The sequence below is a fragment of the Ochotona curzoniae genome, unplaced genomic scaffold (assembly GCF_017591425.1).
Source record: "Ochotona curzoniae isolate NIBS_2020 unplaced genomic scaffold, NIBS_Ocur_1.0 contig_1014, whole genome shotgun sequence".
In the NCBI taxonomy this organism is placed as follows: Eukaryota; Metazoa; Chordata; class Mammalia; order Lagomorpha; family Ochotonidae; genus Ochotona; species Ochotona curzoniae.
In genome coordinates this window covers 14760958-14786357 of record NW_024464920.1, presented here as the reverse complement: position 1 = coordinate 14786357, position 25400 = coordinate 14760958, and the positions used below count along the sequence as shown (strand labels likewise).

At 43.7% G+C, this 25400-nt stretch overlaps 1 protein-coding gene and 1 non-coding gene across 2 annotated transcripts in view; one reads left to right on the top strand and one right to left on the bottom strand.

Annotated features, from left to right (window-relative positions):
• POC1B (POC1 centriolar protein B) overlaps positions 1-25400 on the bottom strand; it is a 160071-nt gene that overhangs the window by 12236 nt on the left and 122435 nt on the right. The window lies entirely within an intron of this gene.
• On the top strand, positions 25091-25194 carry LOC121164248. Its single transcript, XR_005885057.1, has one exon. It is a non-coding gene; the product is annotated as a U6 spliceosomal RNA (small nuclear RNA).

Genomic DNA, 25400 nt, shown 5'->3' with positions numbered 1-25400 from the left:
TCCAGAGGACTTGTTTGTCTTGAGTTTTTGATTGCAGAGTTTCTGGGGAATTTAAACTCATTAAAACAGCAGCTTTACTATACTCTTCTAACGTCACAGTTCCTGCCTTCTGCATGTCCAGAAGAGGACTACTACATACCTAAGCTTCTCCATGGGAAGATGTTATCTTGCCCAGTAAAAGAAGAAGTGGAAACAGGGCCCAGGGCCAGGTGTGGTAGCCTAGTGGCTAACTCCTTGCCTTCCACAGACCAGGATCCCATAGGGGTGCTGGTTCCTGTTCTGGCTGCTCCACTTCCCATCCAACACCCTGCATGGGGACTGGGAAAGCAGTAAAGGATGGCCCAAAGTCTTGGGACCCTGCACCTGCATGGAAGACCCGGAGAAGCTACTAGTTTCTGGGCTCAGCTCTGGCCAATATGGCCACTTGGAGTGAACCAGCAGATAAAAGATCTTTCTCTCTGTCTTTCCTTTTCTCAGTAAATCTGACTTTCCAATAAACATAAATAAATCTTTTTTTAAAAAGTGGAAACAGTCCCTATACTTCTTAGTATGGTTATGATTTGAAGTGTCTATTTATAATTCCCATATATCACATTGCTCTGGGCAGCTGATGTTCCCTTAGCTGTTGATTGAAAAATACGTATCTTGGGGGCTGGTGCTGCCACGCAGTTGGCTAAGCCTCAGCCTGTGGCAGCAACATCCTATATGAGCACTGGTTTATGTCCCAGCTGCTCCACTTCGCAGCCAGCTCCCTGCTACTGGCCTGGGAGACAGCACAGATTGGCCTGACTCCTTGAGCCCCTGCACCCACATAGAAGACCCAAAAGAAGCTGGGATCCCTGCTTTGGATAGTCCCAGCTTCAGCTTTTGTTACCATCTGGAGAATGAAACAGCAGATGGAAGATCTCCCTCTAATTTCTCTGTCTCTCTAATTCTGCCTTTTAAATAAAGATAAAACATCTTTTTTTTAAAAAAAAAAGATTTGTGTTTTTATTTTTATTGGAAAGTCAGTTACACAGAGAGGAGCAGAGACAGAGGAAGATCTTCCATCCATCGATTCATTCCCCAAGTGGCTGCAACAGCTGGAGCTGAGCCAATCCAAAGCCAGGAACCAGGAGCCTCCTCTGGGTCTCCCATGTGGGTGCAGGGTCCCAAGGCTTTGGGCTGTCTTCTGCTTTCCCAGGCCACAAGCAGGGAGTTGGATGGGGCAGGCTGCTGAGATTATAACCTGCGCTCATATGGGATCCAGTGTGTGCAAGGCAAGGACCTTAGCCACAAGGGTATCATTCTGGGCCCTCAAATAAAAATAAAAATATATCTTAAGAAAAGATACTTACACAAAATAGAAGACCCAAAATTCAAAGGAATTTGAATGTTGTTGGAATCAGCTTTATCTCCGGTGTATACCCAAAATTCAATGAAAGTTACATGGATGGTAAGGACACAAGAAGACAGCAAGAAATAGGCAGAAATCAGGAAGTAAGTATCCATAAGGTGTGTGTATATAAGAGGAGGATAACCACAAAGATAAAAAGATGGAAAGGAGGCGGTACGATGTTACATACCTGTAAGTAGGATATCTATGTGAATTTCATAATTTCTTCATAATACCCATTTCCATGAGTTTTTTCAAGATCTCATATTCATGGATTTCAAAAATTTTTTTGTGTCAAATTAAACTTTTAACTCTATTTTTCATCAACTTTTTGAAGCACTTTGGTATAAAGAAAGCTACTATGCCAAATGGGCAGAAGCAACCAATCTAAGAAAATACCTTCTACAAGAAAGATGAGGTCTAGAGACCAGATTTCTCAATGCAGAGACCCTGCACTGGGATAACTCTAGTCATGTTGAATGGGAATTAGTAAGACTCCATTCATTCTTACAAGAAGAAAACAGGGCTCAGCATTTGGAGTAGCAGTTAAGACAGCACCATGCAGCCTGGATCCTGATCAGGGTACTTGGGGTTAACATCTGTTCTTTGCTCCTTATTCCAGCTTCCTAATGCTGTTCTTTCTGGGAGGCAACCCTGATGGCCCAGCTACCCAGTGAAGAGACCTGGATCGAGTTCCCAGTCCCGGCTACTGAAGGTGTTCAGGATATAATCTATGGTTGAGACGGAACTCTCTCACTCTCCATTTTTTTTAAATAAGAAAATAGGGTAGCGTGCTAAAATAAGCCTCTGTGAGCACTGAATCCCAAATAGGTACCAGTTTGAGTCCCGGATGCTCCACTTCTTAGCCAACTCCCTAATAACGCACCTTGAAAAGCAGCAACAGGTGGCTCACAAGTCTGAGCCCCTGTATCCATGTGGGCAACAGCAAAGAAACTCCTGGCTCCTGGCTTTGAACTGGCTCAGCCTCGGCCACTGCTAGATAGTTGGGGGATGAGGCAGCAGATGGAAGATCTTACTCTCTTTCTGTCCTTCTCTCTGTGTGACTCTGCCTTTCCAGTAAGTAAGTAAATAAATAATATTTATAAGAAACTAGGCTGTAACAGGAGACCAATGTAACGGGATATCTAAGATTGGATGGGGATTTCTTTTCTTTTTTTTTTTTTTTGTATTTGTCAAATGCCTTGGAAAAGAAAACCTGAGGCAAAATTTACTTAAGACTATGCTGAAAGGTACAATCTTAGGGCTATAAAAAAGGATAAAAAGGTGAAGCAGAGAAGAAAGGAATGTGATACCAGGATACCAGGTGGTATGTCAAGGGATTGGCCCATAAGGTGACAAAGACACAGAACACAGATGCAGAACCTACAGGTCACCTTGAAGCAATCCATCCCGGAAGGGCAGAAGCAAGAGGTAGGGGAGAAATGTGGGGCTTATCTTCTTGGCTTCTAGTTCCTTGATTCAAGATTTAACTCATCTGTACTTTGGGTTGTTACTCAGACATTTAAGAGTGCTTTAGAAGGAATTGGAATCCATGTCTCAGTAAACGACCTGGACGAGTGGGAATAGAGCAGGCACAGGCATCAGATACATGTGTGCCCAGGTCCTGCGGCCTCTGAGGTTCCTGCTGCAGCGGGGGAGCTGTATTCTCACCAAGGCCTCAGAGCCCCCAAGATGCTGAGATACTAGGCCTTGAATGTCCGCTGGAGAAGAGGTAAAGCCTTGAGGGCTCAGGTGGAGCCAGGCATGTTGAGAGCCAGGCATACTGATGTGGTACACTCATGCCTTAAAGTTATGAAAGATAGGGGCAGATGGTTGGCACAGAGCTTACATCACTGCTTCAGTCACAGCTGAATCCCATATCTGCATCCCCTACATTTAAGTTCCAGCTCCACTTCCAGTCCAGCTAGCAGCTAACATGCAGGCTGGGAAGCGAGAGGTGATGGCTGAAGCAGCTGTGTTCCTGACATCTGTGGGTGACCTGGATTGATTCTGGGCCCCCGGTTTTGGTTTGGCCTAGTGGGAATCTTGGAAGTGCACTAGTGACTACAAGGTCTCTCTTTTTCTGCTGTCTTTCAAATAGGTAAATCAGTATTTTCAAATGGTTAAAAATTATAAAGACCTTGAGGTCCCAAGAATGAGTAGTTTTGTGGAGATTAGTATCAAAGATTTTCAGGTAACAGGTATCAAATCCTTATGATCACGAGAGTAGAAATTATATGAACAAGATTTGGGTTTGCTGAAAAAGTTTTATCATTATTCAGATTGGTTTGTGGATATTTCCTCACATTTAATCAGCTGTTTATTATTAAAGTTCAACTTTTAGAGGAGTTTTCATTAATAGAAAATGCTCTGAACTGCAATGCTTTGTTTTCAGGTGACATAAAATAATGTGTGCCAGCACATGTATTCCAACTTCTGAATGCAAATTGTACTAAATTACCTATTGCGCTTTGCGGGAGGAGGGGTGAGAGGGAGGTGGAGATGAAAAACACAGCTTTCTGCATATTCATGTGCCGTTGTATGATTTGGAGGGCAGATGGTGGCAATGGAAGTAAGAAAAAAGTCAAAGAGGATCTGTCGATAAAACAAGTTTCATGTCTCTAAAAATAAAATAGTAACAAATACTTATGCTAGCATATACTTCAGATGACACTTGGAAATTTACATGAAGTAACAGAAGGGCTGAATGAAGCTCTCTTGGAGTCATGTTTCAAGCCTCATGTGCTCTTGAATTTCAGAAAGTTGTTTCAGTTACTTGAATGAAATGAGCACAGTTAGTGCCATTTCCTCATCCATAACAGCAGGAAGTGAATTCTGGGAAGTGACACAGGAGTACTTGTCCCTGAGACTGTGCACATCTTCATGTCCTTTCTACACCGCCCCCTCCACAAGCCCCAGCAAGAACAATTTGTGTTTTCCGGTTGATCCGTGTTTTCACCCGAACGGGCAGTCTCTCTCCCTCCTCCAACTTCCTTCCAGGTATCCGCCAGTCCCACATGAGGTCAGTAAGCCTGCACTGTGGCCCTCCTTCATATCCCTCAGGAAAAATGAAACAACGCAAGACATTCTGTTGCCACTGGCTGAGAGTAGTTTATCATGATCTATTTACGTCTGATGTCAGAACTTGAAGGAGAGGGTAAAGAGTCCAACTTGGACTCCGGATTGCAGTTTCAACGTCTGAGTCGAATCCAAGTGGATGTGAATTTACATGCTAGTACCTGAGCCCAGGAATGAACAGACATTTCCAAAAGACTTGTTTTCAGAGGTTGGTGGAAGGAACAACAGACACAGCTAGCTGTGTGCCCACACACTCAACCATCTGCCGTTCCAACCACATGTCCTCTCCCCTCCTCCCTCCCACCCCGCACTGTTTCCTGGGAATGATTCATCTATTATTTCTCTCCTTCTTCAAAGATAACTGTGTAGGCATTTAAGGAGGGGAAAGTCATTAAGAAAAGTGGAATCTGGAGTGATTAGGATGAAGTAAAGCAGATTAAACAGTCTGGAATTTCACAAAGCAAACAGTGCAGAGTGCCCACTGGGCCCTTGTCTCTCTTTGCTGGTGCATCATGTCAACAGGTTTGCACTCATTACGAGCAGACCAACCAAAAGGGCTGTGTGTCTGCTCTGAGCACACAGCTGCTCCAGCCAAAGGGCGGCAAGGGAGACAACTCGTGCATTTTCCTACTGGAGCCCTGGCTCTGCCCACGATCATAGATGGTCCCTGGTCTCTTCAGTGCTGCCAGGGGGTTCATGCCCATGAAAGAGGGTGGTCTCTGTGACATCTTCCAATAAGCAGACCAAAAAGCTGCTCCTAAAGCAGTCTTTTTCTAGGAGCTCTTTATCAATAGAGAAGGTGGTGGTGGCACCCAGTGCTAAGGGATTTGGGTGGCTGTGGGCTGTGTGGGAAGCATGGGAGCACATGCACTGGGTGGTGCTTGTTAGATATCTGTTGAGTTGCATCGAATACTGGATTTGTGTCCAGTGTCTGGGACGTTAGGTGACTCACTATCAGCAGGGAAGCCCACATTTGTACTGGAGTGCCTGACTTCCTGTCCAGTTCTGCTCCAACTTCCAGCTTCCTGCTCACGTGCACTATCGAGGGCAGAGGTGATGGCTCAAGTAGGCAGGTCCCTGCCATGCCAACGGGATCCTAGATTGAGTTCCCAGCTCCTGGCTCTGGATTGGTGCAGCCGTGAACTGGCAGATGAGAAATCTCTGTATCTCTGCTTCTTGAATAAATACCATACAATTTAACAAGTTACAAAATTTTACCCAAACCTGTGGATCCTCGTGTGGGAGCCTGGTTATATCAACTTGCAAGACAAGGACACCCACCTCACAGAGTGACACGGGGCTAAAGATCAGGTAAGTAAAATACTTCTGTGATTCTTGGGTAGGCAAGTGTCAGGTAAATATTTTACATACTTAGCATTCATGATTTCATTTTAATTTCTGCCACATTCCATACCCAAATTTCAAGGGAGAATTGGGGCCCTTCTAGTCCATTCTAGTTTGAGCTCCCCTACTGGCGGAAGAAAGGCAAACTTCATGAAGGAACTGGCAGTGAGACTGTACAGCATATTCTCTCCTTGTTGGTCCAGGACAAGGGGAAGAGGGAAGGAGGAGCTAGCAGAGCCCCAGGACTGTCCACCCAAACACACAGCCACTGTATCTCCTGTGGCATGCGAAGGGCTCACGGGGCCAGGGATCCTACCAATGAACAATCCCAGATCACTTAATAAAAGTTCTAGCATTGATATCTTCTTTCTCATCTGTAAAATGGGTGTTGTAAAGTTGAAATAAGAGAATCTGCTGAGCGCTGAGCTTCAGACAGTCAAAACATACATGATAGCTACTGTTAATATTTTGCATTCCATTCAGATACTTAGCATCAATCGATCTACATATTACACTTGATCCTAGCCAAAAGGCTGAGAAGTGATAATTCATCTATTTATTGACTGATGGGTTTTTAAGATTTATTTTTATTAGAAAGTCAGATATACAGAAAAGAGGAGAGACCAAGAGGGAGATCTTTTGTCCATTGATTTACTCCTCAAGTGGCCACAATGGCTGGAGATGCACTGATCCAAAGCCAGCAGCCAGGCGCCTCCTCTGGGTCTCGCATGTAGGTGCAGGATCCCAAGGCTTTGGGCCGTCCCTGACTGCTTTCCCAGGCCACAAGCAACGAGCTGGATGTTGAGGGGCTGCCAGGATTAGAATCAGCACACGTATGGGATGCCGGCATGTAAAAGGCAAGGACTTTAGTGGCGAGGCTACTGCTCTGGGCCCGATGGTTTTCAGTTTAAAGGAAGTTTCATTCACCCCTTTGTCATCTTATCAAAATTAAATTCTATGCTGGCACCATGCTTGGCTCTGGAGGTGCCAAAGCTCATTGGGCATGAAACATGAAGACTAGGCAAGAAGAGAGATGTATGTAGAAAAACAGTGTAAGACAAGGGGTAACAACTGTTAAAGACATTGTGTAGGAAGCAATTTCTGAAACCTAAATGAAAAGACACTTTTTGAACTAGATCCTGAAGGATAAGTTGGCCGTAGTTTAGGCTGGGGAATTCCAGGTAACAAAAAACAGCTTGCAGATAGGAGTCAAAGACATTGTGGAGGGGAAAAAAATAAAAAACCAAAAATCCAGGGCCGGGAGCCAGGAGGGATTCAGCCATTCTGCCTGGAGCTTTCTCCTGAATCCCAGCTCAACCTTTGCTGAGGCCAGGGAGACCCACCCGCAGCTCAGCCTTACTGCAGGCGCTTAGCCCACGCTTGTTCTCATTGAGAGGAAATACAAGTAGCTCATGTAATTCAGTACTGGGTCAGGCAGGCTGTGGGCTGTTCTGAGCTCTGCTGCTAGCTGTGAGTTTTCCACTTGATTCCCCTCAAAGGCTTGAGCATCTATTCCAGTTCATTAGCTGGGTTTGTGCCTTGCTGCCTCCGCATTCTGTCTCAGCTTTCTCTAACACTGAGATCCAGTCTTTCCCTGGATTGTGTGTCCCTCTGGGAACTGGACCTTGAGCCATGGGGACCTCCTCTGGGCTGGTTGGTCCACCGATGACACTGCTAGCTGGATTCCTCCCTGGGGCCCTTCTGCAGGTTGAACGCAGACTGATGACCTCTTATGAGAAGTCCCCAGTGGAAAACATATGGCTGAGCTCCCTCCATTGCTGCCTAAACAGAAATGCTCATCTCTACTCTGTTTCAGCTGCCTGACCAATCTGTGTAGCCAAGTCTGGTTGGACTCATCAGTGATTGCATTTCTAAATTCCATTCTGAATATTGTTAATGAAAACTTTGGCATTGAAAGCAACACCAAGCATATGCTCTTTAGGATACAGGTTATGCCATCTGTTTGGTAAATTCCTCCCAAGCATTTGGACTTAAGAGGTTGCCTGAAAACAGTCGCTGAAAAGTGGATGAAAAGATCATTTGATTTGGTGCACCAAGAACTTGAAATCCATGTATGCAAGAGGTCTCCAAAATTTTATTAAAATGAATTCATGAAAAATTATTCATGAATTTCAAATCTGCTTCTAAATCAAAATAAACTTATCTAGGGCAAGCAGACATTTAGCCTAGAAGTTAAAATGCCAACATTCTACTGTGGAAGACCTGAATTGAATCGGTTCCTGACCCTAGCTTTCACACAAATGCAAACCCTAGGAGGTAGTGGTGATGGCTCAAGTAATCAGATTCCTGCCTCCCACGTTGGAGACTTGAATGGTGTCCCAGCATCTGGATCTAGTCCCTAGACCAGTCATGGCTGTGGGGCCAGTGAGCCAGTACAGAGGATCTCTGCGTCTGTTTCTCTCTCTGTGTCTCTTGGTGTGAGTCAAATTTGTTTTCTCCTTCAGTTTTCCATGAACTTTCATGAATGTTAATGTTTACATAAGTTTCATCTTGCTTGTTGATTTTCTTCTACTTGAGAGGCAAAACAAAAGATAGATAGATGATAGAGAAAAAAAGAGAGAGCGATCTTCCATCCACTGGTTCACTCCCCAATGCCTGCAGCAACCAGGGTTGTGCTAACAAAGTCCAGGATCCCCACAAGGGCGGGAGAGGCATGAGTACTCATACCATCATCTATTACATCCCAGGAGACATTACTGGGAGGTTGGATTAGAAAGAGAGTAGCTGGGACCAGCACTGGCACTCTGATATGGCACGAGGTGTTTACATGCTATGCCACCAGCGCTTTCCATGAACTTTGTTTTTTTAAGATTTATTTTGTTTTTATTGGAAAGGCAGATCTATTGAGAGAAGGAGAGGCAGACAGAAAAATCTTCCATCTGCTGGTTCACTCCCCAAGTGGCCATAATGGTTAGAGTTGAGCCAATCTGAAGCCAGAAGCCAGGAGCTTCTTCTGGGTTTCCCAAGTGAGTGCAGGGTCCCAAGATTTTGGGGCATCCTCTGGTGCTTTCCCAGGCCACAAGCAGGTTGCTGGATGTGAAGTGGAACAGCCAAGACATAAACCAGAGCCCATATGAAATCCCAGCACATTCAAGGTGAGAATTTAGCCACTAGGCTATTATTGCGCAGTGCCCTCCAGGAACTTTTCAAAGTCCCTTCGTTGAAAAGGCATTCAATAAAAGGTTACCATTGAGCTTCATTGTGGCAGACCCCAGGCCTGGGTGTGGCAATGAGCATTCTATGGCATGTGTCACGTTCCCTAGCATTGCTCAGGGAATCAGGACAGAAGTCATATGGTACCAGCCACAACTTCTAAAAAACAGACTTAGGAATAAAGTAACAAGAGGAAATGAGGGTGAGGACATTTGGAAATTTGAGAACCCATATTCTCTATGTTATTGTTTTTCCTTTTTCAACCTGTTTTACTGCTAGCCCATCTGGCTGCCTTATTAATGAAAACAGCAGAATCTTCTAAAACTCTCATTTGAGGCAACAGAACTTACCCTCTCCCCCAAAAAATAATCACAGAAAGAACTTCCAGATTTGATGTACCATGCTTCATCTTTTTTTTTTTTCTTTGAAAAAAAAAAATCCCAACTGGAAAGTGTTTCAGAGAGAGTATGCGCATAGAGATATTCAGTGAGTCATGCCTGGCGTTGTAGGTCTATTCCGGTGCGTGGGGTTTCCAGAACAATTACATAAGTGTTAGCACAGCCAGGAACTTTTGACATTTGTGGCAACTTAATGGAGTTCCTTTCATCATTGAAAATATCCTAATTGTTGTTTCCTTAAATTTAAAATGCATAAAACTGGTGAAGCAGTATAAATCGATTTTGAAGTGTTTCTATCAGGTATGCTCCATTGGCAAAAACTGAAGAAAGTTTATTGGAAGTGAAATACTGGTGATCAGGTGGAAACAGATACAATGATCCGGTAATTCAGCAAAATTGGTTTGAGAACATGAGTGATAAATGAGACAGTCCTGCTGCTTTACCTCCAACCACCCATCAAGAGCACTCTTAGAACCTGCAGGCCCACAGCACACTGCTACCAGCTCAGCCTTCTGTCTGAGTTAGCCAGCACCATGTTCTGGGCAATTCTGAGATTCCAAAAGCCATTAGGACATACCTAACCCTTGCATATATCTTTCAAGAAGACCACACAGAAGATCACTCAGGAAATAATGTGATATTTCAAGTACCACTAATGCATTGATTAAATATTTTCCTTTACGTTTCCAAGGTTCCAGATGTCTTTAAACTAGGAAAAGAAAGAAACTAGGAAAAGATCCACCAAATCGTTTATCCAATTCACCTCTTCCATCTCAACAGTGAGATTCCCAAATCCAGGATTTTGGGGTGTTTTGGTTTGTGTTCTTGCAAATGCTTGTTTGGCATCTAGCAACATTGCTCCTGGCTTATTTTTCTGTAGGTAAGGAGCACGGTTACTGATGTCAGCTCCTGCTCTGCCTCCTCTCTTTGAAGGCAAAACATTCCATTAAGTCCAACTCTGCACACCCAGGTGTGCTGTTGGATTTTTTCCACATGACCATGGATACCTGAACGCTTTTCCTCTTTAGCAGAAATGATAGCATAAGGCACTCTGGGAATTCCTAGGCAGAAGCTGTAGTGAGGCTGTGTGAACTACGTGGGCTGTGCTCACATAAGTGATCACGGAAGTGGATCATGAACTTATTAAGTGTGCCTGTGACACACAGTCATCATTAGAACATGCTTGTTTATGTTGGAGTGTTGCACACTATCCAGGATGATTTCCAGGAATCTCCTGGAACATATACCCATGGGCTCTAGGAGACAAAATGAAAACAGTCATTAGGTGACCCTGCCAAGTTTTTGAAGATAATGGAGATAATTTTTTAAGAGGAAGTGATGTATATATCCCAGGGCTGGGAAGGTGGAGGTGGAGGAAGGCAATCTAAGCAAGTCACAAAGTGTTGTCAAAACCCAGGCCAAGTCACAACATACCTTCTAGACAACAGTAATGAGGTCGGGAGAGGGCTCCTATTCTGTTTCACGTATAAACTCATCTCGCTTGTGTATATTCCTGGTTTTCTATGTCCAGTACTCCAGCCTACCTGGTTCTGTGTCTTCTAATTCCATACCCATTCTCCCTTATCCATCTCTCCACCATCGAGTTCAGGAAGTTGCTAGCACTTGTCAACAACAGCCCCTCCTTAGCTTCTTTGTTGTTAGTTTTCTCCCCTACAGCCTGTATCTCATCAAGGGAGATTTTATATTTATTCCACTGTCTAATGAGATTTTATTAGGAGGACTTCTATCAGCTCCCATGAAAGCTCAGAAAAGAAATAGAAATTGGTAAAGCAGAGACAGATTGTCTGAGCTTTGTTCCAAAAACAGAATGACCTTCCACCATTCCCATTTTTATATTATGTTTCTTCACTCTAGTTTGGTGAGGTGCCTTTTTTGTGTGTGTGTGAATGAGGGTTTGGGGCCCTTAGTTAAAAAAAAAAAAAAGATTTATTTAATTTTATTGGAAAGGCAGATCTATAGAGAGGAGTTGCAGAGAGAAAGATCTTCCATCTGCTGGTTCACTCCCCAAATGGCCGCAATGGCCTAGAGCTGAGCTGATCTGAAGTCAGAAGCCAGGAGCTTCTGGATTTCTCAGGTGAGTGCATGGTCCCAAGGCTCTGGAGCAGCCTCTGGTGCTTTCTCAGGCCACAAGCAGGGAGCTGAGAGGAAGTAAAGCAGCTGGGATATGAACTGGCATTGGGACTCTTAGATATAACAGTCTTATCAGACTAGCATTCAGAAAAAAATCACTGTGGAATGGTGAGTGTATTATCAAAAATTAGCATGAGCTCCTGACATGTTGAGAAGAGATATCTAAGAGCAGTAGACTAGACAATGTATTTTAGTTTGTTTATTCCAATAGTTTGAAATTTGTCCTTCTTTATCAAAATGCATTGAAACCCTGAAGGCAGGCCTTCCAAGAACTTCGGAAGGTGATGTCTTATTCATATCTGTACGCCTAGCTTTTCACAGATATTCATAGACACATGCAACATGCACTCATTATATGAAGGGATGATTCAATGTCCCTGTAAGTAAAATCTTTGCTTTAGCTAGTCTGTAAACTTTAAAATGACTTCACTGCATTCCTGCCTTAGCCTTTGGTGATCCTTCTTCCTGGTCTAGAATTGGACACTGAACTCAGCAGGAATCCTCTCATAGGCACAGGGAGAAAGCCAAGAGACTGCATGTCAGATACAAGAACTCCCTTTCCGCTACCGTTCATCCATTTCTTCCAGCAGAAATGTGACTTTCAGGGACTCCTAGCATGCATTCATTTCTTAAGTGCTTAGTAGTTGGTCTTTTCAGCAGGGAAAAAACGGAGTTCTCATCATTTGGTCCACTCCCCAAATGCCTGGAACAGGGAAACCAGGAGTCAGGAATGCAATCCAAATCCCCATGGGGGTGGTTGGAATCCAATCACTCAAGCCATCCCCAGATCTGCATCAGCAAAACTTGGAGCTAGAGCCAGGTATTGAGCCCACTCCTTCCCACCTGGGTGTCTTAACTGTTGGGCCAAACACTTGCCCCAGTGCTTAGTGGTTCTTGATGAGCTAATATGCATTTCTTTTCTTTTAAGAAAAGCATTTGTTCATTTACTTGAGGGAAAAAGAAAAAGAAATCTTCTATCCACTGGTTCACTTCTCATATGTCCTGGTAGTTGGAGCCAAGTCAGGCCTAAGTCAGGAGCAGTCACTCTGGTGGGTCTCCTGCATAGCTGGCAGATGCCCAAGTATATGGCCATTATTTGTCTCCTAGGTACACTTGAGGGAAGCTGGATTCGAAACGGATATAGGATTTGAGCACAGGTTCTCCATTTTGGGCTGTAGTATCTGAAATGTCAGCTTAACTTACTCTGCCACAACACCCGTCCTCTCCAACCATCTTATCTGGCATGAAACAATAGAATGTGTTTTGATATAAGATAGTTGTAGATTCTAGTATGAACCTATCAAGTACTGCTGTTTTGATCCTTTTCTTTTTTAACCTCTCTGGATCTTGAGACAGACAAATATCCACTAAAGGAACTACATGTACAAAGGAAACAATGTATGTAAAGACACTTGTCATCATGCTTGGCAGGTGACAAAAGTCAAATAAACGTTAGCTCCATTCTGCTTTGGTAGCTTATAGTGACTGAAGAATGGGTGGAGTTTAGTATGAGCAGAGGTTACCAGAACTAAAAGAAAAAAATGCCACAGGCAGAAACTGTGTTGTGAGAACAAAAGTCTGCTAAGGCATTCTGCATGCAAGGCACCAGTTGGCCAAAGCGGAAGCCAGAAGAGGCAGGTGTTGGTCTTAAGATAACAGGCTCAAATGTCGAAGGTCATTAGAAAAGGATAGCCAGAGAAGGAGAGACAGCCACCGCCAGGTGTCTGAGAAAGGAAGCTGCTAGATAATAATGCTGTGTTGATAAGGTCCATAGTTGGCCGGGCCAGAGCCTCTGGCAGCACATGTTCTTAAGGTAACTGGCTACGTGTCCTGCTCGCCTCCTCTCTGGGCATGTGATGATCCACCTTAGGACCTCCTAGCTGTGACAGTAATTCAACAATAACAACAACAACAACAACAAAAAACCCAAAGGTGAATTAAGTTAACACGAAACACAGTGCCTTAAATGAGTAAAAGCCACTGGCACAGACACGGAATTGTTCTTCTCCCTCTAAAAGGAACCCTTTGGTGGTCACTTTCAGAAACTTCTTGTACCTTTCTTTTCTTATCACGTATTGCCCCCTCTTCAAACCCTGGTTCACACTAGGATAGCCACAGCTAACAGAGAAAGCAGATGCAACAGAGTGAGCTATTCTATCATGAATTAAAGTCAACTATTAACAACTTATCGACCACAGAAGACGTACCGACGTTTTTAAAGTTAGAGAGAGGGAGAGAAAGAAATCTGTAAGCAAGAAACAAACCCATACATTTTCTAAAACGGTGACATGGTTAGATATTTCCCAAACCGCGTTATGCAGAAGGGTGGTGTTGAATTGGAAGAGATTTCTTCTCTAACAAGTGTTGTTTTGCTCTGCTGTAGGACATGTTTTGATGAACTCCTGAGTACATTCCAGGTGGTTAATTTGTATCTCCTCAGGAGTCTCTTATGTAAAAATCAGGGACAAAACATATCCAGAATGAGATGAACTCACTACCTCTGGCATATGCATAGGGGTCCTGTCCAACAGCTTTCTTCTACTCTTATCACATTTTCTTTTTTGCCTGTATGATCAATAAAACGGTAAGTTAAATTGCTATGTGATATGGTTTTAAAAGTTTAAGAGAGGTCAGTTTCCTAAAAGAATTAAAAAAACATTAGGGGCTATTATTGTATCATTGATTTCCCTTCACATTTGAAAAAACAAAGAGAATGGAGGGTATTGCAGAGGACACACAATTGGGTTCTGTCTAATGAAACCCCTAAGTGTCCTGTCCTGGGGAGGGCTGACTCCAACTCCACAGTTCACGAGGACAGTCTGGTCCCCATTCCCCCTACCACAACGTCATTCTTTTACCAAGTTGCCCCCTTGTCCAATAGTCTAAGCTGTTCATGCATCCATACGTCTTCTGGATAGGATGTGCGGGGCCATTTTGGTGTGGAAATGTTTGGGACACTCGTTCATCTTTTGGTGGAAACGTCAGATCTGAGATCGAACTGGAAGACTCCCTTTGCACTCCTGGCTGCCCAGCACAGTGTCACACTGTGACTGCTTCAACAGCTTGGGGAAAGAGGGCCTTCATGCTTCATCGGGGACCCACTTTTCCCTGGTAGGAAAAACCACAACCAATGATTGAGCTTTTCCCTGTCCTGGGCAAAAGGAGGGAGGCTGCCTATCAGGTGCTTTTCACCTGGGATTTCAATGGAAAGAGAAGTGACCTCCAAACTAGAATGGCTGGAAACAATTCATTCTGGCAGTAAGAACTGCAGGATCCCTGAAACCTGAATGCCTAGAGCATCCCTTGTTCTATAGAGCAGCATCCCCCCACCCCCGTTCTGCGAACCATTCCTTGTCCTTCCTATCCACTCAAGTGTTCGCTTCAGTGACTCAGAGTCGCCTCTGTTAACCTATCACCAAATCTAGACTAAAACAGCTGTTCAAATGCTTCCCACACCCATATGCAATGCTAAAGGTCAAAGTTTGGAGGCAGGGGGAGGAGTTAATTGGTCAAACTTTCACTAAGGCTACACATTCAGTGTTTATCACCTGTCGGCTTCAGGCGTCATCCTTCAAGGAATGGTGGCCACAAAGGCTTGAGAAAGAGCTAGAGTCCCAGAGCCAGTTTTCAATGAAATTTCACTGAGCCTTGCAGATTCTAGAAAAGTGTCAGTGGTGTTGGTGTAGGTGGGGAAGTGCCTAGGAGTCTTGTAAGAGGCAGAGTCAGAGTCGCACAGCAATTACATTACAGTGGATGGGTAGCCACTGCAGTTAGACCAAGAGGCACTTAAAAAAAATCAGTGTGTGGGAACTTTTCCAAACCACATCCCTCCAGTAGGAGCCTGCATTTCCCAGAAGATCCTCCTCATTTTGTTAGGCAGCAGTTTTAAGGTCAGCTGGAACCACTGTTTTCTAGCAGCAACAATCAAAAGTCAAGCTATATTTTACTGTACTATAAGCAGTATCTACGGGTCGTGGCCCTTGTAGCCCAAGAACGCCACCTTCTTTTGAAGCTATTTTCAACTCTGATTTGAAAATCATCTTAAGCCAGTCATTAGTAGGCTTCTCCCCATGGACATCAGGGAACAAGAGGGAGGAGGAGAGGGCAGCATGGAAGAGGATGTCCCTGTAACATTAACTTAACCCTCCTCAATCTGCTATTTCTTCTCCCTCCTCTTTGTAGAATTTATTTTAACTGTCTTAAAGGCAGAGTGATGGAAACAAGTAGAGACAGAGAAAGAGATCTCCTATACGTTGTTCTGAGCCAGGCAAAAGCCAGGAACTTGTAACTCCATCTGGGTCTTCCACATGGGTGGCAGGGGCCCTAGCACTCAAGTCATCTTCTATTGCTTTTCCAGGCACATTCGCAGAGAGCTGGATTTGAAGTAGAACATTCAGGATCAAAGTAGCACTTATATGGGATGTAGCGGGCTGTATCTTAAACCACCTCCTATCCCCCATTTCTTTGTAAATTTGATTTTGCAGCAGGTACCAGCCCAGTAACTTGAGGGGGAAGCCACCTCTGTGTTTCTTCAATTCAACAAACAAGTTGCTAAGTACCTTGTAAATGCCAGGCTCTATAGGTACAGGGAAAGTAGGCAGCCAACATTCTAGTCTCCGAGGAGCTTCGGGTCAGATGAATGGAGTCACAAGGGACATGGTGATCACAGAACTGCTTGGCCCATGGGACTCCTTGGCTTTAACCAGGAGATGCAAATGCCCTGACTTGCCAGGTGGAAATTTAGCAGTTTCGACAAGGAACATCCAAAAAGGAAAGTATTGATTTTAAGCAAGTTTGAAGAAGGAGGAATCAGTCAGGGGATCATTTACTTCTATGGGCTTTATGTTAGTTTTTCTTTGTTCTTCAAAGTTTGGGCCTTTGTGTTTGTGGTGTGCTCTGCGTTGGGGCAGCACCTCTTCCCACACCTGATCTCACCTGGGCCTGTGAGAAGAGCAGGTGTTTCCTTTACAGATGGGAAAAGGAGACGCTAAAGACTTTCCTGAGAGCACTTCAGTCCCAGAGGTGTGACTCTAAGACAACTTGTCCTTCCTTCTGGACTGCCAAGGCCCTCACTTCGTCCCCTCTAACATACCCTGTCACCATCTTTTTCACCTGTCACTGAACGCACTCCTGCCATTGTAAGCCAGGGGTTGGCTACATGATTTTGACTGATACCGAACCCTCCTTCTTGACATACACATACCTAAAGGAAGTACCATCCTTTGCAAATATCATTTGACAAAGATCATTATTTCCTAGACCTTTATTTTTGTAATTATGTAAGTATCTGGGTCAGAGACCATTCAGGTGAAAAACTAAATCCCCAGTAGTGTTAGTTTCTTAGCACAGATGACCATAGGAAGCAATCCAAAGCAAATACCACACACCCAATCACTTTTTCACCAAAAACACAAGCAGCAACAATATCAATACCAAATTTATAACATGACCTCTGAATTGGTAACAGTTAGTCCTGATCTTTCTTTGCCTGATGTATCCATCCCTATAAAAACTGATCAACTTAGTGACAACAGGATGAAAACCTCATAATGATTAACTTTGCATGTATCTAACACCTACAGGACCTCCTCTTATAAACAAGGCCTCATGCTATAGGCTTCATGTAATGATCTCATTAAATTACTACGGTAACCTTTTTAGGTGAGTGCTATTATTGTAGCAGTTTCATAGATGAGGAAGGTGAGGCTCCAAAAGATGAAATACTTTGCCCCCAAATACACAGCTACGTTGCAGTGGAGCCAGTGCTTCAAAGCCAAGCTACGTGAATGCGAAGCCTTCTTTTCTCATCGCTGTTCTAACTTGAGGTCACAGGCTCAACTCCCATGGATTAAGGACCTGTTTAAAACCAGACCATATGTCTTTACCAGCAGCCTGGGATTTGCTTCTTCACTGACTCTCCAGACCAGAGAAAAGTTACACTGGGTCTTCTGGTATGTGCCTGTCACTTTGCAAAGGACCTGCAAGTTAGAGTAGGCTATAGTCATGTCCTGTAAAGTGGAATCTTGAGAAACTTGTACTCGAGAACTCAACTATGAGGTTATCAATTCAATCAGAAGAAGCAGTTCTAAATGATTGGAAACTAGTCATATTCCAGTAGGAGTCTCTAATTCTACCCAGGTCTGTTGTCATAAGACTGGAGAATGACTATTTCAAAAGAGCGGATTTATCTCGGGTTTTCAAGGGAGTCATCATCGAAAGGCTCATAAGCAGGAGGTTAATTGCTACAATGAGCTGACAGTGAAGTTCAGGTTTTACCACTTTTGTTATTTTTATATTCTTTGTCTCAAATCCCACTGAATGTTAAACTCCACTAGCTCTAAAGGAAACATTTTTTTTTAAATTCTAAGAAAATTCCCTTTTCATCTCAGCTCAGAACCTGTAAACAAACAAAAAAGCAAACCTGTGAATCTTATGAAAAAGCTTAGCTTTACTTGTTTCTGTGACAGCAGACCTATTGATCTGAAGCACCTGTGCTTTCAGAAACTCTAGAACATTATCAGGTTTGCCCATTTGTCCAGGAAGCTGAGCCGGGATTGTTATTTACCCAGCTGGCATACTGGACTGGGACAGAGAAGATCAAAGTAGTTAGGGATTGTGTAACATCCAAGATTGGCCCTGATAATCAATCAAGCCCGGAGCATGTGGCCCTGATTACGAAATGCCATCTAATGCATCCCCTTAGGATACCGATAAGAAGGCTATGCTGGCTCCGCAGTGGCCCATAAGCTACTTTGAGGATTGCTAGAACCAGTTGAGCTGAGTTTTCAGGACAGTGAATCCACAGAAAGTAGGAGATGAAACCTCTAATGCCTACTTTGCACTGCTGAGTTCCTTGGGGTTGGTAAAAGGACAAATACAAAGGCATGTGGGAGGAGGCCTGTGGAGCTGTGCACTCGGAGGAGGGCCTCTCCCTGTGCGAGCCGGGACAAGGCAAAGCCCTCTCTCCTCTGCCTGCACTCACTCTGCTGGCAGGAAGGCAGTGCAGGGAGCACAAAAAGACACTCATAGGCAGAAACAGCTCTTTCTGTGCCAAGGTTTAACGTTGAGTGTTCAGTGAAAGCACTGGGACAGGGGGCAGAAGACCCAACGCAGAAGGATGGAGGGGGTAACATACAAGATGGTTTGGCAAGAGGGCAAAACTGGACAGAGGGCCCTCTCCCTCATCCCAATAAAATAAAATAGAAATAGAAATAAAGCAGAAAGCAAAACCCACAGGCTGCATGTACCTGAGAAGCAAGAAAGAGAAGGAAACTGAAATTAGAATAATGCAACGTGGCAGGCCGGGCATTTAAGTGGGAGGATCCACTTAAAGCCAGGCACCTCCAAGCCTGGCAGCGGACTGCTGTCGGAATGACGTCTGGACTCGCCCAGCTGCTTGGAGAGAAGCTGGCACCTAAGTAGGAGGAAAGGGATTGCAGAGAACCTGCTGGCAATGCCTTGTCCCTGTCTGAGTCAGAATGCTTCCCAGAGAACTTGCAAGGCTGGTGGCTAAATTTAATCAGGGTTAAATCATGGAAATGAAGATGATGTTCTTATGCAACACAAATGAAAAGTGATTCCTCCAGTGCTTTCCCTACAAGGTAATGAATAGTACAGGCTCCTAGCAGCAGCTCGGTAGCTTGGCAATGTTATGAATTCAGGAGAGGCAGGAAATGTGAAAGTCTGGTTCCTTGCTAATATTGTCTTCCGGGGATTTTAGGCCTGTAGGTTAAACAGGCAGGGTTCCACAGCTGGTATTGGGTAATGACTGAGCACTTGCTTGCTCACTCAGTTCAGAAAAATTCTTCCTATATGGCATTCCAATGACATTCTATATTTAAGCCAGCTGTTTTCTCTAAGGAACTCCAAATGTTTTCAGCAAAGGAGCTTGCAGAAGCCTCACACCCGGGGACTTGTGCTGAATGAAATGTGGTTTCCAACTCCTTTGGCGACCTATTTTTGTGCCACTTTTATCGTGTTAGAAAATGTGCAGGTCCAGTTCTGGCTCAGGCAGATCTTACCACATAAGATTTGCTTTCTTTAAAAATGAATGTTAGATCAAGAGCAGGAAGTCACAGATGCCTGGCAGGGCAGAAAGAGAAGGGCACTTCATCTCTGTAGTTGCCCTTCCAAAAACCCATAACCGCTGTCTAACCATGAGAAAGACATCAGATAAGCCTAAATTGGAAGACATCCTAGAAATTACCTCACTAGCGCTCCTCAAGGTTGTCCCAAAAAGGGAAAGTCTGCAAGCATGCCACAGGCTAGAACAACCTAAAGAGAAACGACAGCTAAATGTACGCAAGTCTCTTCGATGAGCTCCTGGAGCAGAAAAGGACACTGGGGGGAAAACTAAGGAAATCTGAATAAAAGTGTGCGCTGTCATCAACCCTAATGCATCAGTTTTGGTTCTTTGGTTGTGACAAGTGCATCTGACTAATGGAAGACGTTAACAATAGGCAAACTGAATATGGAATGCAGAGAAACTTTTTGTACAGATGTCACAACTCTTCTCAAAAATTAAACTGTCCTAAAATTAAATGTTTATTTTAAAAAGTATCAAATCGCAAGTGAGGGCTTGCATCCTGGTGCAACAGATTAAGCTGCCACCACTTATGAAACCATTGTCTCTATTCAGAGTGCATGAGTTTGAGTTCTGACTGCCCTGCTGCTGGTTTAGCTACTAATAGTGAACCTGGGAAAGCAACAGAGGCTAGCCCAAGTTCCTGGGACTCTGCCATTCATATTGGATGGTGTTTCAGGCTCTCAGCTGAGGCTGGATCAGGCTTTTGGGCCACAGAGGGAATAAAATCTCCTTCTCCGCATGTGTGTCAGAGTCATCCTTGTCTTTTAAATACATGTATATAGTATTTGGAAATATTTGAAAAGAAAACATTAAAAAAATATATTTTAAAGTTAAATGGCTTGGGCCTGGCATGGTAACCTACTAGCTGGAGTCTTTGCCTTGCATGTGTCAGAATCCCATATGGGTGCTGGATTATGTCTTGGCTGCTCCACTTCCCATCCAGCTCCCTGCTTGTGGGGAAGGCAGTAGAGGATGGTCCAAAGCCTTGGGACCCTGTACCCACATAGGTGACCTGGAAGAGGCTCCTGGCTTCAGACTGGCCAGCTTCAGACTGGCCAGCTCCAGCTGCAATTGTGGCCAGTTGGGGAATGAACCAGCGGACAGATCTTTATTTCTGCATCCCCTTCCCTCTGTAAATCTGGCTTTGCAGCAGAAATAAATCTTTAAAACAAGAAAAAGCTAAATGGCTTATAGCTCTGCAATACCAATAATATGAATATATTTCGGGTGTCAATTCATGGCTGGTTTAAACTCCTGATCCCAATGCCTCATTGTTATTATTGGTATTTCATCAAGAGCAAAATTGAGACACAATGATGGACAATGTGATGAAAGAGAATTCCTCCTTTGGAACTTTCCTCCCTGCCTCTCTACTCAAGCACTGGCCTAGGGGCCTTGGTTGGCTACCTTCTGTCAAGGGGCCAGGTGTTCCCTGCTCAGGGCTTTTGCATTTCAAGAAGCTATTTTGGAGAGGGAAGAGTGGGTGCTAAGGAGTGAGAACTAAGGAGGAAGTTGGGGAGAGAAAATGGTTCCCAAGGTTCTCCACCCTCTCCTGCTCACTGGGAAGCCCCTATTCAGATGACACAGGTCACCCTGTTAGTAACAGGGCAATGGCCGCAAACTCTTATCATTAAGGTCATGATTTTTCATAGCTAGTCAGGAAAAATGTGGCTTCTCATCTCATATTTCTGAGATACAGATAGGGAGTGACTGAGTGAATCCTAACACCCATGACCACAGGAGGCTGGCCTCTGAGGTGACCTGGACCTTGCACTTCGGTCTTTAATCACTGATGATTGTGTTGCCCTCTACCTAACCAAGCTCTCTAACTGCTGTAATGAGGCCATCACAGACTTTGGACTCATAAAGTTTTGAATTCAAGTCCCTGCTTCTACGTTGGTCATTTCCTGGTCATTTGGCCCAGATCAGGTGACTTCATCTCAACTGATCCTGAGGCTTCTCATCAACAACCACAATTCTGATCCTAATCTTGCCTGGAAGGCTTGCTGCAAGGGTTCACCATGAGTGGGTGACAGCCCCTTGCCCAACATCTAGAATACGGTAGATGCTGAACAGCTGTTTTCTCCCCTGGCTGCCCTTCCCTTCTTCCAAAGCTGAGACAGTGGGGACAGGCACAGAGGGCAGCTCAGTCCCTTTCCCAACAGTTTTGCCTGTTTTCACAAGATTAGCATTTCTAAGAAGATCAAGAATTCTTCTAACTCATTGATTATTAATTCCTGAGGTTTGCAAATAATCTCTTCTGATGCGTGTGCAGAACTAAGAATTTAATGCTCTTTTTTTAATGCTCTTTTAAGGATGAATGCTTGTTATGCTTCTGTTCTTATTCGGTGGAAAGTATATGTAATCCCACCTGAAAATATCTGGGTGGCTCTTTTGCTGGACAATTAAGGCTAACTGAACCCAGGAGCTATGTGAAGGAGACACTGAGAGATCATCTGAAGTAAGACAGGTACTGTTTGCTCCCAGGACGCCTTGCAGAGAAGGCTGCCTGTTTATCTTGGTGGAATCATGGGAATAAGTATGCGAGAAGCCAAGTGCCAAAGAAGGCTGAGAGTGGCAGAGGAGACAGAAGCAACACAACAACAACACAAAATAATAATAATAATAGAGAGCAAGGAGCTAGGCAGGGTAAATAGAAAGAGATGGTCTGGAGATTTAAAAATTAAAAAGTTGAAGAAGTTGAAGGAAATTCTGATCTGAAACCCTGATAGGAGAAAGGTTTCCCGACATTCAGTGACCGCTGCCTTGTGGCACATGTGTGTCTATTATCATCGCTGCTTAAAGATGGTCTACGTGAGAAGACTGTACTAACTGCATGGCCTGTGGACTGTACAGTGGGCACCCATCAGGCCTCTGGCCTTGCAGTTCTCCTGCTCCTATCCCAAGTCAGAGTGCCTGGGTTCAACGCGTGGTGCAGCGCCTGGTTGCAGTTGTCAGTATAGATGCTAGAGGCAGCAGTGATGTTGCCTAAGCAAATGCGCTCCTGCCACCCACATCCAAGGCCCGCACCAAGTTCTCAGCAGAGTCAAGCCAGCCCAGCCTCTGCTGCTGTGCGCATTGGGGGAGTGAACAAGTGAACAAGCTCTTGTCTGTGTGTGTATTATTTCTTTGCTTGTCTCTCTCATTGTCAGAGAAATAAATTAATCTTTTAAAAAAAGGCTTCTGTGTCTGTAAACCAAGTAGCATAAAAGTTAAATGATTACAATTCTATTACTCTTCTTATTAGCCACAATCTGCCTTACTATATAGTAGTAATGCCTAACAAATAATCCAGCATTTGTTGAACAATTCCACGGAAATTTTCTTTCTTAAAAAACAAACAAAACAAAACCAAAACAAAAAAAACCTTTTTTTTTTTTTTCAGATTTTAGAGCCATAAAGAAAGACAGGTGACGGAGACCTCCCATTCATTGGTTCATTCCCTTCATTCCCAAAATGCCCACAACAGCTAGGTTTGGTAGATCAGGCCGACAGTGAGGAGCTAGGTACATAATCCATGTCTCTCACAGGGTGACAGGAACCCAATGAGCCATCACCATTGAGCCGTCCCTTCAGCCATCACCATTGAGCCGTCCTTGAGCCGTCACCATTGAGCTGTCCCTGAGCTGTCACCATTGAGCCATCCTGGAGCCATCACCATTGAGCCATCACCATTGAGCCGTCCTTCAGCTGTCACCCTTGAGCCGTCCCTGAGCCGTCACCATTGAGCCGTCACCATTGAGCTGTCCCTGAGCCGTCACCATTGAGCCGTTACCATTGAGCTGTCCCTGAGCCGTCACCATTGAGCCGTTACCATTGAGCTGTCCCTGAGCCGTCACCATTGAGCTGTCTCTGAGCCGTCACCATTGAGCCGTCCTTCAGCCGTCACCATTGAGCCATCCCTTCAGCTGTCACCATTGAGCTGTCTCTGAGCCGTCACCATTGAGCCGTCCTTCAGCTGTCACCATTGAGCTGTCCCTGAGCCATCACCATTGAGCCGTCCTTCAGCTGTCACCATTGTCTCCCAGAGTACACATTAACAGGAAACGAGTCAGGAGGCAGCCTGGAATTGAACCCAGGCACGCCAGTGTGGGACTCAGACATCTAAATCACTATGCCAAAATGACTAACCACACAAATATTTCTATATTTGATGAAAGGAGTCTTTCATACTACCAGGGAATAGAGGAGAAGACATAGATTTTAATGGTTTTACTATCAAATATCCTTTACTACAATATTTAATAAGACTTTTAAATAAAACAGACATGATAGAAAAAGTTTTGTAGTAGCACTAAGTGAATAAATAACACTCCTAATCTCGATAATCAAGGTAATGCTATTAGCATTGCTCCTTTCTGTTTCTTTTAAAACTGCATTTACATTTTCAATATAAAAGTATAATATAAAATTTGAGAAACAAAGGAAAAATAGCAAATACCAGGTTTTCTACCTTTGCCTCTTCCTACAATGGCATGAGACATATAAATAGCAAAATATTGAACTTGATAATACAGGGTGAAGTGGGGGGGGGAGGGAGGAATTGCTATACCTACAAGACTGTATCACAGAAAATAATAATAATAAAGCAGAAAATAGCATTATAATTATTCTTCCTTAACTTTTACCAGAATTTTACTATATATTTTTTCACAAGCTCTTTTTCCATTTAAATAATTATAGTTCTTCTTGAACATGTTTGCAAACTAGCTGTATGGAATTTATTATCAGGATATTTTCACCTGATGCTTTCACAAGCTTTGTCAGGGTTACAAGTTTCCTCTTAAAAAAAACCCTTCACTTCTGACATCGCCTTAATTTATTTACAGCAGTTACGTTGTTGTTTATATTAAATCATTTTTTTAAGAATTGAGATTTAGTTTGTTTTTGGATTTTGTTATTAGCAATACCATTGTGGTAACAGTAATACCATAATAATTTTTGGTAAGTTCCTAGAACTGGTATGATTTTGTTACCTCAAGTTGTTTCTAGTTATGTAACAGATACGTATTGGGCGTGTTACACATGCAGGGTGCTGGGATACATAAATAAATACTATGTAAGGGTTATACTAAGGAGATTGTAGTCATATAGTAGAAAGATGTTTATACAATGTAATTCATCTTAAGAAGTGATATGATTGGGCTATCGGCATGATAGCGTAATGGTTTGAACGCACAGGGATCCCATGTGGGAGCCGGTTCTAATCCCAGCAGCTCCACTTCCCATCCAGTTCCCTGCCTGTGGCCTGGGAAAGCAGTCGAGGACAGCCCAAAGCTTTGGGACCCTGAACCCATGTGAGAGACTTGGAAGAGGTTCCTTGCTCCTGGCTTTGGATCGGATCAGTGCAACACTGGTCGTCGTAGTTGCTTGGGGAGTGAATCATTGGATGAAAGATCTTCCTCTCTGTCTCTCCTCCTCTCTGTACATCTGCCTGTCCAGTGAAATAAATAAATCTTTTTTAAAAAAAGAAGTAATATGATTGTGCTCGCTTCGGCAGCACATATACTAAAATTGAAACAATACAGAGATTAGCATGGTCCCTGCGCAAGGGTGACACGCAAATTCGTGAAGCGTTCCATATATTTTTAAAATTTTTTTTCGCATAACACATGTCATTTGTCCATATGGGAAAAAATCAGTTATTCTTTTTTAATATTTTTATTGTTTTTTTCCATGATATGGTTTTGTATGTATAGGGATTCCATTCTTACAGTGGGAGATATTAAGCTGGAAACTTGGACAGAATTTCATCATGATTAATTTACCATTTGAGAATATGTAAAGGCATAGT